Genomic DNA, 14,529 nt, shown 5'->3' with positions numbered 1-14,529 from the left:
AGTCAGGTAGCTTTCTTTAATAATACCTCAAGGGGTTACAGCTTTTGGCAAGAACAGAACTATTTCTAGCTTAATTGTCATATAAAGTTTTCCGAAAAGCACAGCAGCCACTGACCTTAGGCTGCTTCCTGTGACACACTTTTCGACATCCCTCCCGAGTGTAATAACATACCCTGAACTTGCCATTTAACAGCTTAAACCCACAGTAGACAGTCCTGTCACTACTGTCATTTTACTTTACCTGCAAAGAGAAAAATAAAGGTCAGGAGTGTCCCTCAGACTTCTGAACCCCCATTTTTTTCTGTCTGAGTCAACCTCCATTAGCTTCTTTTTTTTTCTCACAGAATGGAGATTCTTAGCTCCGAGCAATTCAAACATTTGCCTTCCTCAAAGCCTTGAAATCCCCTCACTTTTATGTTTTCTCCTTCCTTCAAACTATCAAACAATTCCACATGTAATCTTTCTCAAGTTTGTGTTTGTTATATTTTCCTCCCACAAGTTCCATAAAGCAAAGAACATGTATGTATCTTACTGTTTATTGTGCATGGGGACACCTCTATCTTGTTCCTATTCACTTACCAAACTGGTGGTTCTAAGAATCCTATGGTATGTAAAGTCACCACAATGCAATGTGTAATACTATAGCCTCCTACAGAAGGTGATGAATTCAGGAGAACCACACATCATTTCAACAGTATTTTCACATATTTTAAAATTCCTAGGAAGGTTAGTCAGAAATTGTGAAAAATGCTTAAATTCCAAGAGAACTTGACTTACCGTCATTGCTTTCTGCTTTTTGCAAAACCCAAAACCTATTGGACCCCTCTGGCTGGAATTATTTTCTTTAAAAGAGTCTCATCTGGAGGCTCTTTCCAATCAGCCATAGCCAAATTGGCCAAGTGTTCTGCCAAAGAGTGAAGGCATTCTCATCTGTGCACAGGTAATTCCTTTAAAAACTCATGCCAAAATGAATAGTAGTGATTCCCTGCTCAAATATGTTGGCCTATTTTTCTCAAAATAAATCATTAGAATAGAAAAGAATTGTAGAAAAGAGAAGAGAAATGAATTTCAAAGATATGTTTGGTCAGATTTGAAACACTGAATTTAATGTTGCCCCACATTCCCTATAGATAAATTAAAAAAATGTATTAAAGCATCAAATAGGTGTAAGGAATAATGACATAATTCTACCTGCCTACTTCCTTATTGTGAACATGTGAAGTCTTTTGAAAATAGGAGCTATGAAACTATATAAAATTGCTTTAGCCTTAATAGAAAGGTGATCTTTGCATCTACCAATTGTATGATCAGGAATTATAAAACAGTATGGGAGGAGAAGATACAATAATCTTCATTTACTTCACAGGCTTAAAATGTCTGATGAAGAATTAAATTTGATCTTATGTTTGGCTACCCTCCAAATATAAAATAAATGTAATCTTATTCCCTATTTACATGTCTTCTTTGCTAGAAGATTGTCCCAGACAGGGAGTGGTGGCTCATGTCTCTCACCTCAGGAACTAGGGAGTGTGAGGCAGGAGCTTTGAAAGTTCCAGGTTCTCCTGGGCAATTTACTGAGACCCTGCTTCATATAAAAATTGAAAAAGGCCTGAAATATAGCTCAGTGGTAAAGCACACATGGGTACAATTCCCAGTACCAAAATAATAATAATAATAAATAAATAAATAAAGTTGTCCCATCAGCCTTCTTAGCAGATATCCCTCATTTTTTCCTTCTATCTTTGTTGTATTGGCTATGAGAAATTGGAAACATTGCAGGCATAGAGTGAATATCATATGCTATAGTAAACTTTATATGTTGTGGAATTCTTAGAATAACTGAAAAAATTATCACCTTGATATATCTAGATACTGATTCTCATTCAATATCTGTGTGGTTTTGTCTGAAGATAAGCCATTGTAAATGGTTAAACATGCTGACATCGAACAGTGTAGTACCTGACATAATAGACAGACTTTGAACTCAGCCTCACACTTTGCACAATAATTTTTATTCTACTTCACCAATAGGCCAGCTGGATTTCAGTCATGATTCTTAAATCTCATCTCCCCTGGCCCATCATTAAGATATCTTCTTGTATAACTTGAATTTTTGGGTAGCAGGATGGTAAAATATAAGGAGGGAGTTAAATTAAGCATCCAGAAGTAGTATAATAGTCCTCTAAGTTCAAAGAGTATACTTGAGGTTTCTACTCCAAGAAAAATGTTTTTGAGACTTATCACAACACTATAGGGATTGAGTTCAGAAATATTTAAAAAGTACAAAGTTACATGGCAGACAGATAATAACACCTAACTAGGAAGATTGGTTGTTTTCAGGTAAATCATCCAATGCCATTTACAGACATTCATTCTATTATTTATTAAGGTACTAACTTATACAGGAGTCATGAAGCTTTTGAGTGTTCAGATGTATAAGACATATTTATATGAATTGTTCTTTTTTTATATTCCCAATTTCATTCCTCAAATACCCTCTAAAAGCTATTACATTTTATTGAATTACTTATTGAGCAGTCAAGCTCGATCTTTTTACCATCTTACATTCTAAGGGCATGCCATATTGTCTTAACCATTTTATGTTTTATCCACTTTGTATGCATAGCTTATTATATTTATGAATTTACATTTGCATATGCGATCAATTACAAACCACCAGCACACAATGCAATATGATATTTTAATTCAATTTCACTTTCAATTGGTTCCACGTTAAATATTAATTCAGTTTAATGTGAGTGCACAATAGTGTAATTACATCAAGCAAGAACAGACAATCTATTTTTTGAACATGTAGAAGATATATATACATGTCTACTTTCTTACTATAAAAAAATACTGAAAGCTGTCATGCATTGAATGCTCTTTTTTGTTTTCCTCTAAGTCACTTCATCAAGGAATAAATTGCGATAGTTTCAAATAAATTTTCACAGAATCATTTGGTCACTTTCCCCCCATAAATTCAAAATAAAGCCTCTGAGATTATTCACGGCAGAGGTTGAAAATTGCTTGCAAATCTGGCCTGGAACTTGTCTCTGGATGTGTTTGGTTTTTCTGACACACAAAAAAGGGCCTGACATTTTAATATTCGATTACTTGCATAAAAGTATAAAGCAGACATCTTGCACCTGGCCCACACTCCTGCCTGGCAAAAGTTGGCTAGATTTAGGTAGCCAGAGACTGACCCCATTTTAACAGAGGACATATAGGCAGTTTGCTACAGCCCTACTGCATTTCCTAATATGATGCTTGCGTGATAGCATTTATAATATACTGTATCCTGCCTCATGGGACAATTTGTGTTTGCTTTACTTAAACTTTAATATCCATATTGTGTAAAAACACAAAATGCAGAATATTTAAGTGAAGAAGAATTGTGTCATTGCTAGCTGAGAAGCTATACTAGAACCATGACAAGCAGAGGGACTCTTCTAGAATCTGTGCCCTTTATCTGTTCCTATGATTATCAAGTGAAAGTACCACGCATTTTAGTCAGCTTTGCAACACTGAGCAACATACCCTACAAAAAAAAAAAAAACATAGAGGAGGAAAAGTTTATTTTGTCATATGGCTTCAGAAATTCAGACCATGATGGCTGACTTCATAACTTGGGCCTGAGGTGAGAGAGAAAATATTATAGCATAAGGGCATGGCAGAGGAAAGCAGCTTAGGACATGAGTGCTAGGACAAGAAGAGACAGAGAGAGAGAGCTTCACTCACCCAGGACAAAATATTAACCACAAAGTCACACCATCAGTGACCTACTTCCTCCAGCCACACCCTACCTGCCTTCATAACTGCCAAATTAATCCCTCAGTGTATTAATCCACTGATTAAGTCACATATTCAGAATTTAATAGTTTCACCTCCAAAAATTCTTGCATTGTCTCACACATGAGCATGTGGGGAACATCTCATATCCAAACCACAACAACATGTTTGTTCTTCAGAATGCTTCACTGTGTCTCAACCCACGACACTTTCCCTACTTTTTTCAATTCAGTTTAATGAGGAACACTGTATTTACAAAACACATTGTATCATTGAGCCAATACTATGTAATACAGCTAAGGGAATTTAAAAGAAATGTTTATTTTTAGCCTCTAGGAGATTGCAGTAGGATGGGAACATAAAACAGGAAATATTTTACATCAGGAAATGCTTGATAATTGTACTGTGTTTTTCCTCAACTCATTACATATTGAAGTGATTTCAGAGAAACTTGTGCATGTTGAGTTTTTCAATAAACAACTATGAGTCTGCAAGTCCATCAGACTGCCTGTGTGAGCTTCATTCCTTTTGTTGAAGAAGTGTCTAGCCTAGGTTTTAAGAGCACAGAGTAAGAAAAGAGGGGACCTGGGTTGGGCTCCAGTGGTGCTATTAGTTTTGAGCCCTGGTGTAAGGCACCTATTGCCTCTGGACCTCACCATCAGACCTCTTAAATTCAGACAACTACAACAGCATCTCCCTAATAGGATTGTTCAACAGATTAAATAAGCTAATATTGTAGAAAACTCAGAAGAGGGGCTGACATATAATTAGTATTAGGTAAGATCTTATTAAAAAAACAAAGCATCAATAAATTCCTCAGTATATCCAAATAGGTGATCAGCCTTAAATTTTTAATCTTTGATTTCAGGTTCTGACTTGATAACATCAAAATATGTTAAATGTGTAGCAAATAAATTAAAATTGATCTTATTTATTTATTTATTTATCCTTACTGGTATTTGAACTCAGGGGCACTCGACCACTGAGACATATCTGCAGCCATATTTTGTATTTCATTTAGAGAGAGGGTCTCACTGAGTTACTTAGTACCTCTCCATTGTTGAGGGCCACTTTGAACTCATTATCCTCCTGTTTAGCCTCCAGAGCTGCTAGTATTACAGCAGGCATCAATATGTTTGGTTTTTAGTTGATTTAATTTTTAAGATATCATTAATACTACTGTATACCATTTTTAATTATCAAAAACATAAACTTATACATGGAAATTCACTGTCTAAAATTACATCCCTTAAAGTTTCTATTCAATTTTTAAAATATAAACAGTGCAGCTTATAATTTCCTACATAGCATAAGTTCAGAAATTGGGAGTTTCTTGAAAAACTTATGCTGAAAATATATGTTGTTAATCAGGAAGCAAAATATCTTATCTGTCTCATCAGTGGTTGTCATAGCTCTTTTCTAAAATAATTCTACTGTGAACTTTATCAACATTTTAAAAAGTTACTAATTATGTTGTGTTCTTTCTGGGGACTCAACTTCAAATAAAGTGTTACTTCTTTAAAACTGTTCTCACATACTTTGTAGTTAATATGGTTTTGATATCCTCAGATATTAAAAATATTCTTCCTAGACAATTTTAATTTGCTACTAATCTAGGGTGATGAAATATCCAAAAATGTTGAAATGCCTTACAAAAACCAGTGACCTAATTTTATGTGGAAATATAATTTTAAACTAGTGTAGTTCTGATCTAGATTATATTTTTCCTGCAAAAATTGATTTTGAAATGAACACCATGAATCCTTAAGAATTATTTACAAAGAGGACTTGGTTCAAAAAATTTATAAATGAATACATGATGGAGTAAGAAAATAATACAGACTGTATCTGTCTTAATGCCTTTATTTAAAGGAAAAGAACTTTAAAAAACATTGTAAGTTGTCTGAAGTTTATTCAACAAGGCAGTGAACAACTTAAACTGGATGTAAATAAATCTACTGCCTAGTTTGTCATTAAAAATATTTAATGTATAGTAAAATGTTAAACAATTCTCTAGTCCAGAAACTAGAACAGTATTTGGATACTATGTATAGCAATATTTTATTTACTACTTTTTAAAAACACTGGAAATCATTAACATTGATGACCTTTTAACAGAAAAACACTAATCATAAAAAAATTATTGTCAGGTTAAAGATTGTATTGGCCCATAGATTCATAATATTTTCTGCACTTATTTTTAATATTAAAGATTTTACACTCAAATATCTCAGTAAATGAATCTCAAATATTTTTAATTGAGGGACAGTTTTATTCTTTCAAGATACTCCAAATTTAGCTTACTACCTCATTAAATACACCATCATTTTCATATCTCCCACCATATCTCAAGATTTTTAAAATAGTGATACACACACACATACACATACACACAAGCAGACTCATTGTTTAAAGGACACATTAGTCATACAGAAATTAAGTGCAACATGAAGGAAAAAGAAATGCTTTTCATGAAAAATAGTCTTTGATGTACCACAATTTAGTGAAAAGGTATGAAATATAGGGATCCATAAAAAAATTTAAGTTAGTTTATTATCCATCCACCACTGATAACACTATAAATATTTTGCTGATTATTCTCACAGCATATTTATCATCTATGTGTATTCCTGTATATGTCTCTGTGTGTGTTATATGTTAACAGAGGATGATATAGTAAAATCTCAATGCATGACAGTTGATTTCTTTGTTCAAGGAGGATATGTGTACTTTTTAAGACTTGAAATGCTTTCTGGAGGATAAATATACTTTTTCTACTATTTTAAAGGGAGTTTCATAGTTACTTATGTCTGTTCTACATTTAAACAATTTGATAAAGTGTTTATAATGTTTTACATTTAAAATAATGGATTTGTTTATATTAATTTACATCCAGATACAACTGGCCACATTTTATGAATTTATAATTTTGGTCTAATCATTCATTTTGTTAGATATTCACAGGACTGTTCTCTAGGTGATGAGGAACCTACCCAGTCCTCCCCCCCTTCTTACTTGCAGTTCTCAAATTGATAGTAGAGTTGTTGGAAATGCAATATCCTCTGATGAGGAGGCTGGGGACAGCACACTGGGTTCTGTTACAGTAATCTCATTCCTAAAAAGTGCACAGACTTCAACACTTTGTCTCAGCATTTTATGTTGTCTAAGGGCATAAAATCCACGCAAACAACTTAATGAGGTCTCTCTGCTGTGGTACAAGTGGGCCATCTATAGATGAGGCTCTTCCTGTATGAGGCAGCTTTCCTTAGCCTCAGGAACCAGTTTAGGATGAATTTTAGGCTTTTGTTGTTGCTTACAATGTAGCTGTAAGCACTAAATCTACTTCATGTAACTTGTTGTGAGCATGGGTCTTTTGTCTTTGCAGACAAGTTGGTAACCATTTCAGTTAATCTGCTAAAGGACATCAGGAGACTGCTTTTTATTCATGCATTTAAAAAATATTTTAGTGTATACAGTTTATGAAAGTAATTTTCCTAGATGGTGAAATTAAAAAGAGATTAAAACAAACAAACAAACAAAAACAATAAACAAACACTGCCAGAGCAACAGTTAACACTTCCCCATCATAATTTAGATTCTGATAAATATATATGATGAACAACAAGATAAGTTAATATATGATATGGCATTCAGGGTTGATTAGTACTATGAATACAAATAAGGTAGAATAAACAATTAAGAATTATCAAAAAATATTGTTTCTGAGGTAGTTTAAGAAAGATTTTCCAATGAGGCAACATTTGATCAGAGATGTTAATGAAGAGATGAAATTAGCAATATTTCTACCATGAATCCTATAGTGCCATAGAAGGCAATGGTGGTAATAGCCACATAAGTGAGAAGCAGATGGTTTTTCAGTGAAGTCTTTGGGAAAGAACCCAGCTGTGGCTTACATCTTGCTTGCCATTTTGTGAAATACTGGTCAAGGGACTAAAGTAAGGCAGGCCTAGATTCCTCACTCATAGAAAGCATGGTATGAGATGCTATGAAATATGACTATCTTACAGTACTACATTTGTGATAATTTGTTACACAGCAATTGTAAGCTAATATACATCTTATCACCTGAATGGTGAGTTGACAAAACATATACTTTAAAATGTAGAAGTGGCTTTGGAATTGGGCTATGAGCAAAGTCTAGAAAATGTCTCAGGATCATTATGTAGAAATACTAAATTTACTTGAATGAACCATTAATAAGTGTATGGTGGGTTGAGGTCTCAAAAATCATGTGAGGTACACTTTTTATACAGTGACAGAAAGCTTAGTAAAATTGCCTCCTGCAGTTATATGGAAAAGTAGTGTATTTCTAAGCAAAATATGGAAGGTGTATTTGATTTTTTTCTCAATACAGCAAAATGTGAAAAATAAAAAGATAACTTGAATTAATAGAAAGAAAAGCAGAAAAAGTACAGGTCTTGATGGTTTTCAAAGTATTTTGCCTCTCAGGTGGCAAAAGAATTACAATTCAGAAATGTCTTCTAAAATCATTGCATAGTAAAACCTAAGGGTGTATATATAAAAAGTATTTCACCAGAACTTCAGAAATATCAAAAGGTCAGTGTATTCAGTTACACTAAGGGTCCTTACAGAGATCAATAAGGTTTCTGGCAGGTCCTCTAAATCAATCCCAAGATGGAGGGGCTTGGATTTAAACCCTCTGAGCAGAAGATGAAAGGGAATTACATCAAAATTTTTATGACTGCATTTTTATTATTTTTACTAATGAATTACACCCCACTGAAATCCCTAGCAGATCCAAAAATTTCTTGAGAAAATGATTTTAGCAGACATATTGCCAGCTTACACCAAAAGAGACAGAATGATCATAGACTACTCAGAAACAATCAGAAGCTACCTTAACTGAGAAAGGATGACTGACAGAATGAAACCAAGACACAAGATGGCAGAGTGGAAAGTTGTGGAGAATTTATGTAAACCTTGAAATCTAATAAAGAATGTCCAACATTTACCCAGCTAGACTTCTGGACTGTTATTAAACAGGGACTCCCTGTTTTTCCCTCCCATTTCCCACTTCTTCAACTGGAACATAATACCTCAAGTTCAATGCTTGCCCTGCCATTGAACAGCACTTTGTTTGATGACTTGTCTCTCTTGCTTAGAAATCAGTTTTGTTCAGGAGTTATACTTCAATAAATATACTCATAAATCTAATTTGATCCAGTTTGACTTATGTGATGAACTTTAGATGAAGCAAATGAAATGAGGCTTGGGAGAATCTTAGGATTTAGTGGCTGGATTTTGCATGTGGGAATAATTGGATAGATCTATGCTAATGAAGCAGGACTCTGGATCTGGGCCCTTGCCCTTCCTGCCTCTCTTTCCCACCATCTGCAATAGTTAGAAAAATCACTGGGCTATATTATTACTAACTCCTTTAATCTGGCAAGTTTAACTTTCTTTTCAGAGAGTCTCAGGTTTTCAAGATTTAAACAAAAAGAAAGAAAGAAAGAAAGAAAGAAATGCATGACAATATGGTTCTTGCTTTTAGTAGAAATAGTTTGATTACTAACAGCAGCTACAGTATTGTTAGTCTTTAAAGTTTCAAAACCTAAGTGTTGTTTCAACAACTAAAACAAATATATAATGAGTGCTGAACTTGAAAAGGGATTGCATAGAGTAAATATGCATGCTGGGAATTGTCATTATCATCATTGTGGTTACATGATAAAGCCCACAAATTACTTATTTTGGAAATTTGACTTTGATCTGAAGCATACTGAAATAAGATTTGGAAGAACCTTGGGATACAGTGGCTGCATTTTGCCTGTGGGAAGAGTGTGGATAGATAGGGCAATCATCTCAGTGTGAAAAATAAACACAGGTTGGGATGAGTCTCAATTAAAGCCATTTAGAAGCCAGAAAATATGATCTCATTATAATGATGTATGTCATTGCAAAATCTCTCTCTTTAAATGACTTACCATTTCCCTGAAGAACCTAACACTTTGTCAAGTAAATAAAGATGGTGGACAAGGAGGAAACTAATTCATGGGGTCCATATGAGGGATAAAAAAATAAAAGAGCTAAAATATCCTGAAGAAACAGAATGTAATAGAATGAGAAATGAATGAATCAAACAGTAAAGGTGAGTAGGAGCCCTTCTTAATCTGTGATGTAAAAATAGGGAACAATTAGAGTAGAGCATCACAGCTTCACTGAGAATCAATTTGGGGTGGTGGGCGGCAGGGTTTTTCTCTTGGGTGTGAAATGATCATTCAGTGGAATGGTGTGTCTGACCTCAACTGTGAGGGAAGCAAACAGAACAAAACAACATGTGACTGTGTACACCCCATGCATGGGGTCTGTTATTTAATGTGGATTTGTTATGCAATTCAAAAATGCCTCAGTTAAATTTTTTTTTTTTTTTGGTTCTAAAAATTTGAAAACAACACCCCAAGGCTGCACAGACAGACCCTCATGCTTCTCCTTCCAAATAAACAACAAAGGCAAACTAAGGGTTGCAGTTGCCTACTCTGAGCAGGCTTTTTAAATTTGTTCTGGGCAGGACACTTGAAACATATTTTTAAGAATTTTTTTTCATTTTATTTTTAATGACAAACTGCACTGTGACTGGAGCAGAAAGGGAGAAATAAACCTTTCAAACTATAAACTCTTTTTGTGCCATAAAGAATCATTCAACTGCAAAAAGGAGTAAAAAAATACCTAATTTTAAAAATATCATAATTATATTGAAAGGTTTTGGACTAGATCTGTGTCCCAGCGAGGCTGAGAGCTACGCGGAGGCCGAGAGCAAGGAAGAGCACGGCCGTGAGGCCTGCGACTCCGCCAAGATCACCACCACCACGTCGGAGGAGCCGTGTCGCGACAAGGGCAGCCCGGCCATCAAGGCTCACCTCTTTGCGGCGGAGCCAGGCGGCCGTCCCCGGGACAGCGGGCGACTGGACAAGGCGTCGCCGGACTCGCGTCACAGTCCGGCCACCATTTCCTCCAGCACCCGCGGTCTGGGCGCCGACGAGCGCCGGAGCCCGGGCGGCGAGGGCGCGGCCACGGCCAAGGTGGAGGAGGCGCGCGCGGTGCCAGGCAAGGAGGCAGGAGGTGTTCGCGCCGCTCACGGTGCAGACCGACGCGGCCGCGCACCTGGCCCAGGGCCCCCTGCCCGGCCTGGGCTTCGCGCCTGGCCTGGCCAGCCAGCAGTTCTTCAACGGGCACCCACTGTTCCTGCATCCCCGCCAGTTCGCCATGGGGGGCGCCTTCTCCAGCATGGCCGCGGGCATGGGGCCCCTGCTGGCCACCGTGTCCGGGGCTTCTACTGGCGTCTCGGGCCTGGATTCCTCGGCCATGGCCTCTGCTGCCGCTGCGCAGGGACTGTCTGGGGCATCCGCGGCCACCCTGCCCTTCCACCTCCAGCAGCACGTCCTGGCCTCTCAGGGCCTGGCCATGTCGCCTTTTGGAAGCCTCTTCCCTTACCCCTACACGTACATGGCCGCAGCAGCTGCCGCCTCCTCGGCTGCGGCCTCCAGCTCCGTGCACCGCCACCCATTCCTCAGCCTGAACAGCATGCGCCCGCGGCTGCGCTACAGCCCCTACTCCATCCCGGTGTCGGTCCCTGACAGCAGCAGCCTGCTGGCCACGGCGCTGCCTTCCATGGCGCCGGCCGCGGGGCCCCTGGACGGCAAGGCCGCAGCCCTGGCCTCCAGCCCCGCCTCGGTGGCCGTGGACTTGGGCTCGGAACTGAACAGCGGTTCCTCCACGCTCTCTTCCAGCTCTGTGTCCTTGTCGCCCAAACTCTGCTCCGAGAAGGAGGCGGCCACCAGCGAACTTCAGAGTATCCAGTGATTGGTCAGTGGCTTGGAAGCAAAGCCCAACAGGTCTCGCAGCGCGTCCCCCTAGACCCCCTCCAGAAAAGTCTCTTCATTCCAGTTCGGTCAAATCTGCAGCGCACTTTGTTGGATGTAAACGAAACCACGGGCCGTGGGGTTACTCCCTTCCTTTTGCAGTGGTGTCTGGGAAAGGGCACCGGGCTCCCTTGAGAGAATGTCCCGAGAGACAGACCCTGTCGTCTTGGCAAGGTTTATAGATCTCGGATCTGGCTCAGATTCGGGGGGCTCAGAAACCACTGTTGCATCGAGCCACCCGGTGGAAGCATCTGTGTCCTGAGACTGCCATCCAGGCTGGTCTGGAAGCTGTGGCCCAGGAAGAGGTAGCTGAGCCCTCCAGGGGGGAGAGGTGTTGAGAGGCATTTCCCTTAATGTGGATTTATATGATCTATTTTTTTTTTTCCTTTCACCGTGTCAAGTGGAAACAAATTTTTTTAAAAATTGGGGGCAAATGCATACATTAAACATGATTGTTTGTGAAGAGTGAAAAACTTCATAGTGACTTGCATATTGGTTCTCAATAAATTACTGAGCAGCCTTGTTTGGGGAGGGAGGTCCCTGCCATTCTTGTTTAGTCTATATTAAGGAAATCTGTGTCTTTTTAATATTCTTGTGATGTTTTAAGAGCCGCTATAGGTCTCTTCTTGCATGTTCCACAGTAGTATAGTTGTGGTTTTTATTTTGAACGCTTGCTTTTAGAGAAAACAACACAACCCCATCCCCTCTCAACCTGTGCTCTCAAGTCTGCAACCCCAAGGAAGTGGGGGGTGGGGGGGGGACACAGAAGAGGGGTGGGGGAAATAAAAACTGAATTTATTTTATCTGAGCTCTGTAGCTGGATTGATGTCCCTCTTCGTCAGTTTGTTCTTTCCTGTATACGCAATAACAAGGTTTTAAAAAAAATAAAGAAGAAGCGAGACTATTAGACAAAGTATTTATGTAATTATTTGATAACTCATGTAAATAGGTGGAATATGAAAATGCTTGGAAAATTAAACTTTAATTTATTGACATTGTACATAGCTCTGTGTAAATATGATTGCAATTGTCAGGTTTTTGTTCTTGTTTTCTTTTAGTCGATTTTATTTCCAGGTCACAGAATTGCTGTTCACACTTAGAAAACAGACTTTCTGCACCTACATCTACACACTTTCAAAAGAGTTGTCTGCAAAATTTATTTTTCTTTTTTAATGTCAAGAGTTGGGATGGGGGGGGTTGTTTCCTATTTTAGCCAAATTTTGGGAGGAGTTAGCACTTCCCAGCTCCACTTGAAATTCCTGAAAATATAACCCCCTGAGAGTGGTCCTGGGATTGGTGTGGGCTGGGGGGAGTGCAGAGACTGTGGTTTGACTTCCCAACTTTCCTTTCATATTTGTATCTGCTAGTCTCTGATTTCCTCCAAATGAATTGGAATTTTAACTACTGTTGTCAATCTTGATGGCGTTTTGAATTGGTGCCTATAGAGAGAGTCTCAGTTCAAAAGTCAGGTGCTAAGGGATGGTTTAAAGACAAAAATTCATGAAGGTATATTTTGTGTTATAGTTGGCGAGTTCTTTGGTTTTCTGTATTTTTTTCCTCTTTAAAACATCACTGAAATTTCAATAAATTTTTATTGAAATGTTAAAAAAAAGAAAGGTGTTGGACTCGATTTAATCCTTTCCATTCCCAAATATTGGACTCAGTTCAGTTTCAAAAGCAATTAAAAATGTGGCAAATCCTTGGTCAATTTTTTTACCCTTAAACAGGGTCAATTCTGAAGTTGTTGTTACATTTTAATGGGTTCAGACTCAGTTTATGCAAGAGACAATCAAATGTTTGCTTTTAAAAGCCCTATAAAATGTAAGAGCTTTTAACCTTTTGAATGCATTAATAAAATGCTAATAACATCATGGCCGAGATCACATTTGGAGGTCCCCAAAACTCCAAATGACTGTTGTAAAAAGAAAACAGAATTTTAATCAAATGATCTGTTATTTTAATGGCCACTTACAAAACAGGAGATTTATTGAGAAGCATAAAGTTTGTTTGCATGAGTGGAGGGAAAGCTTTTAAGAATTACCTTCTCCTGGTTCCCTCCACTCCCAGTTGCTTGCAACATAATACTACCAAGTATTTGCCAATGTGACTGAGTCTACAGTCTTATTTCTCACAGAAAATAAAAAAAGAGGCTGGAGAGTGAAGATGGTGGTGCCAATTTGTCTGCCCAAGCTCTGAGTTTTGGATGCAGATTTTTTTCTGTCTTTCTTTCAGCTGAGAAGGATTTAGTGCAAATGTTTCTCCCTTCAGGGTGAGATATCCAATATCCATCCTGAGACCAGTCATCAGGCCAAACTTGCATGCAAAACTGCACAGGAGGGAAAAATTAAGTCTTCGGGTAACATTCTTGTCAAAATTTGCCACAGATCGCTAGTTTCCACTGGGCAATTATGGCTCTTTTTACCATTTCTGATTTCAAAACACATTGATTTTTTAAAAGTTATTCCTGATAACTTGAGAACCTTCGATCCTTTCCCCTTCCCCCAACTCTTCTTCCTCCCCTTTGAATCTCTGTTCCTCATTTCTTTCTATCCTGTCTAGAAGTGCTATCCAGTGACCCCTGGTTCTGATTAAAGTTTCTCAGGTGACCCCTGAATGCATTTTATTGCATGGCTGGTCATAAAATCTGCTTAAACAGCTGACTTATCCAAACTCCTGACTCTTCTGTGGATAGACCCACAGTCAATCCCCCCTCAGACAGAGAAGCCACCCCAAGTAAACCAGGGAAAGACAGAGAAGGCTGGAAGGCAGTCCTGGCCAGAACCAGAGAGCCTCCGGCGGGTGAGACAGAATGGTTTGGAAAGACAGCAGACACCTG

At 38.2% G+C, this 14,529-nt stretch overlaps 1 pseudogene; it reads left to right on the top strand.

Annotated features, from left to right (window-relative positions):
• Nucleotides 1–9,900: 9,900 nt before the first annotated feature.
• On the top strand, nucleotides 9,901–11,688 carry LOC143389667 (T-box transcription factor TBX3 pseudogene; annotated as a pseudogene).
• The last annotated feature ends 2,841 nt before the right edge of the window (nucleotides 11,689–14,529 follow it).

Source organism: Callospermophilus lateralis, unplaced genomic scaffold (assembly GCF_048772815.1).
Source record: "Callospermophilus lateralis isolate mCalLat2 unplaced genomic scaffold, mCalLat2.hap1 Scaffold_63, whole genome shotgun sequence".
NCBI classification, from domain to species: Eukaryota; Metazoa; Chordata; class Mammalia; order Rodentia; family Sciuridae; genus Callospermophilus; species Callospermophilus lateralis.
This window is presented reverse-complemented; position numbering and strand designations above follow the sequence as displayed.